Below are 4,997 nucleotides of genomic sequence, written 5' to 3'. Positions count from 1 at the left end.
ATTAAGAGTGAACACAGATCCAGATGTCGACCGTCAACTATCTCTATCCGATTGAAAATCAGAATCTGTGTATCCGGTGAGAGACATATCTTCTCCGGAATATACCAACATATAGTTTATCGTTCTCCTAAGATACTTGAGAATACACTTCACTGCAACCCAATGATCTAATCCTGGGTTGGACTGGTAGCAACTGACTACTCCCACTGCATAGCAGATATTTGGTCTTGTACACAACATGGCATACATAAGGCTTCCCACGGCCGATGCATAGGGATACCGTTTCATATCTTCTTCCTGCTGTGGAGTCTTTGGACATTGCTCCTTAGAAAGATGAATACCATGCCTAGAAGGCAAATTCCATTTCTTGGAGTTTTGCATCGAGTACCTAGATAACACTGTCTATATACGATGCTTGTGATAACGCCAACAACTTTTTCTTGCGATCTCGAATAATCTTAATCCTAAAAACATAGCTTGTCTCTCCCAAATCTTTCATTTGGAATTGGTTGGCTAACCAGTCCTTTACATCTTTCATCAATCCCACATCATTCCCAATGAGTAGGATGTCATCGACGTAAAGAAATAAGAAGACCACTTTCCCTTCTTTCTTGTACTTGTAGGGACATGGTTCATCAATGTTTTGATCAAATCCATAAGACTTTATAGCCTCATCAAACTTGATGTTCCATGATCTAGAAGCCTGCTTCAATCCATAAATGGATCTCTGTAGTTTGCAGACTTTTTGCTTTTGGCCTTCCTCTATGTAACCTTATGGCTGATCCATATAAATGGTTTCCTCAAGATAGCCATTCAAAAAAGCTGTCTTGACATCCATCTGGCATATCTCATAGTCAAAATATGCTGCAATGGCTAGGAGTATCCGGATGGACTTAAGCATAGCTACCAGTGAGAAACTTTCCTCATAGTTAACTCCCTCCTTTTGGGTATAGCCTTTAGCCACTAGCCTTGCTTTTTAAGTCTCTAATTTTCCATCTGCTCATCTCTTTCTCTTGAAGATCCACTTGCATCCAATGGGTTTTACCCTTTCGGGTAGATCTACAAGTTGCCAGACTGAGTTAGAGTACATAGACTCTCTCTCGAGTTTCATAGCTACTTGCCATTCTTCCTTATCAGAATCATCCATCGCATCCTTAAAAGTTGATGGATCTTCCTTACCGTCATCAGCAGTGATGATCTGGGCTTTCCCGGTATATCGGTCGGGTAACCTGCTTACCCTCCTACTACGACGAGGTGCCACAGGAGTCTGATTAGGGATTGTGGTCTTTTCTCTTGGTGGTCCCACAACTTTTGTCGGCTGTGGTCCGATCTCATCAGAAAGTAACTCTTCCAAAACTATTTTGCTTTTGAGCTTAAAATATATCATATAGTCATGCTCCAGCTTCTCGGTTCCACGAAGATGCATACTTCTAACCTTGGTTCCAACTTCTCGGTTTTTTGCCTCAGCACGTGTGCTGGACACCCCCATATGCGAATGTGTCTCAAACTAAGTTTTTACCCATTCCACAACTCTAGGGGTGTCTTAAGTACAGACTTAGATGAAACTAGATTTAGAATATACATAGCAGTTCTTAGGGCATAACCCCAGAATGAAGTAGGCAGTGAAAAATAACTCAACATTGATCTTATCATGTCGAGCAAAGTCTGATTTCTCCTTTCGGCTACACCATTCTGCTGTGGTGTACCAGGTGCAGTCAATTGGGATACCACACCTTCTTTAATCAAGAAATCCCGGAACTCTTGGTCTAGGTATTCACCTCATCTTATTGGTTTACCTAATTATTTTTCAACTTCTGCTCGGAATTCTCTAAACTTTCCAAAAGTTTCAGATTTCCATTGCATTAGGTAAACATAACCATATCTTGAATAGTCGTCAATAAAAGTGACATAATATTCGTAACCTCCTCTAGCTTGGATGTTCAACGGTCCACATACATCCGAATGTATTAGCTGAAGGGATTCCATAGCTTTTTCTCCTTTCGCTGTGAAAGGCCTCTTGGTCATTTTTCCTTCGAGACAAGATTCACAGACCGGAAGCTCACCAACTTTTAGCTCGCGTAAAGGACCATCATTTACCAGTCTTTCAATCCTATTTAGGTTAATATGACCAAGCCTAAGATGCCACATATATGTGTTATTTCCATGAGAAATCTTTTACCTTTTATTCTTAGGTTTGGCAACTCTGAACATTTCAGTATTAAGTAGTGAGTTAGGTATTGGCTTTATATAATATAAACCATCATCCATACGTCCAGAACAAATATTTAAACATTTTTGAGAAATATGAACAAATTCATTATCAAAATAAACTTTAAATAATTGTTCGAATAACTTAGCTACATAAATCAAATTTCTACAAATGTCTGGAATAAAATAAACATTGTTCATAACTAAAAATTTATTTTCACTAAAATGAAGTTTAACTTCTCCCACTGCTTTTGCTGAAACTCTTGCACCATTGCCCACCTTCATCGTGTAGTCCCCATCGGCTAGCTCGGTGTAAGAACTAAGACTCTGTAAAGAAAAATAAACATGATTAGTTGCTCCCGAATCAATTATCCAGGCCGAGGTATCACCCTCTGCTAAACATGTTTCAAGAACTAGTAAATCTGATTTACCTCGTTCCTTTTTCTTTTTCAGCTCCTCGAGATACTTGTTGCAGTTTCTCTTCCATCGCCATTCGCCATTGCAGTGGAAACACTTTCCCTTGGGTTTCTGGTTGGAGCTTTTTGTCTTCATAGGTTTCTTGTTCTTTCCCTTCTTCCATTTGCCTTGGTTCTAGTTCTTCCTTTTCTTTTTACCAAATCCTTCTACAACAACAACATTTGCTTCTCCTCCTATACTTTTGTTGGTGGATTCGAAGTTTTGCAGGTCATTCAAGAGTTCAGTAAGGTTAGACCTTTTCTTGTTCATAACATAGTTGTTTATGAACTCATGAAAATCGAGGGATAGGCTTTCCAAGATGATGCCAACTTGGGTGGCTTCATCGATCCTGGCACCATTGAGCTCTGCCTCATGGAGGTGATCAATCATGTTCAAAACTTGTGCCTTGACCGAAACGCCTTTCTTCATCTTGTCATTCATGAAAGCCCTAACAGCATCTAAACGAGCCTTCTTTGAAGGACCAAACATGGCTTCTAGAGACTCCATTATCTCACAAGCGGTCTCCATCTCCTTCATGCTTCTTGCGAAGCACATCGCTCATGCTGGCCAACATATAACACTTTGCTTTGTTGTTGGCCTTGATCCAGCGATCATACGGTTCACGGGCGGTTTTAGATGCGTTAGCCGCGGGTTCTTGAGGACATTCCTCTACTAGGACAAATTTATAGTCATCGCAGACTAACAGTATGTTCATGTTACTTTTCCACTTAACGTAGTTATCACCATCCAGTTTTTCAGTTGCAAGTAGTGTGATTATAGGATTTGACATATTACTGGAAATAAGTAGAATATTCATCTAATCAATTTATGTGCATGAATATCAAGGCATGTGAATTTTTTGGCACAATTAAATATGATGCATGATGCATGATGCATATGAAAAATACATAAATCATGTTTTAATTTTAGGTGCCAACGATAATCCAATCTACCACGAATATAGTGCCATCGTAGGGTAGGTTAAAATATCACAAATTGAACCGAGACTTTCTCAATTAATAGATATAATCAAATATCTCATATTTTCATATTTATCAACTATTGTTATTTTGGTCAAAAATATAATCAACAATTTGATTATATTTTTATGAGTGTAACCCATCGTTTCAGATTCTACAGACTTAACTCCGGAGTGCCGCCGTAGGGTAGGTCAAACCGGAAATACATCCTTGAATCTTATCGCTAAGAAGTCAACCTTGTTATTGATCTAAAAGAACACTTTCCGTAGGGAGTGCGGAATCGGTGCCGCTGCGAAACCCCTTTCGACTCTCACAGTGTTGAACTAACGATGGAGACCAGTGGGTCGTATTGTCATACAACCCTCTCCCACTTATTATTTTATAAATATGTATTTTATTTGAAAATCATGTCATGTTTTTTAAAACCCGATAAATAAACAATTTATTTTTCAGATATGTGAAATTCTAAAATTCAACTCTTAAATTCAATTTCACATAAAACATTATTTTGAAAATTAATTTTGCAACTTAAATCAATTTAATAATATTAAATTAATTTTAGCGCATGGTTCTTATTTTATTTATCCTTTTAAAACTTTTTTAAATAAATAAAATAAATAATAATAAATGCGCGGTATGCATGGCATGTTATAAAACATATAAGTAGGCACACTATATCTATATGACATGTTATATGCGTGGACATATAATATATAATTATCAACATAAAATATAAATATATGCAATCAGCTATTGAGATGGATTTGACCGGGTCCCATGAAAAATATAAATTACAACCAAATTGAATAAATAAATAATTACAATAATTTTTTTCTTCCGTTACATCAACAAGTCTTCGATTCTTGAATTCTTTATTCTTTGGCTCCGTTCTTTGGGTCGGATTCCACCTTCTTTGGGGCTCAAAACTCTTCCGGGTCCTCTGGCACGCAGAACGAGGGTTTTGGAAACTTTCAGGCTTGATCGGAGTCTATCGGCCGTCTCTGGTGCATGTTGGCTGAGGGTTGTGCGTGCTGGCTTGCGCTGGGTGGCCTGTGTATGCGCTGGCACACGCTGGGTGGCCTGTGCGCGTGCGGGGATTTTTGGGCGCGCGCTGAAGGGGTTGTCTGGGGGAGTTTTGGGCAGTTTTCTGGTTGGGTGTCTGGGGCTGCATGGGTGATTTTCTGAGCTTCTTTTGACTCAAAATCAAAACCCTAATCTACCAAAACCCTAGAATTACAATAATTCTAATCCTGATTAAAATTGTAAATAATTTAATTTGAACGAATTTAATGCGATCCATGGAACCATATAATTAACGACCAAATCCATCATCCATACATTCATCAACATGAA

Source organism: Morus notabilis, unplaced genomic scaffold (assembly GCF_000414095.1).
Source record: "Morus notabilis unplaced genomic scaffold, ASM41409v2 Scaffold370, whole genome shotgun sequence".
NCBI classification, from domain to species: domain Eukaryota; kingdom Viridiplantae; phylum Streptophyta; class Magnoliopsida; order Rosales; family Moraceae; genus Morus; species Morus notabilis.
This window is presented reverse-complemented; position numbering follows the sequence as displayed.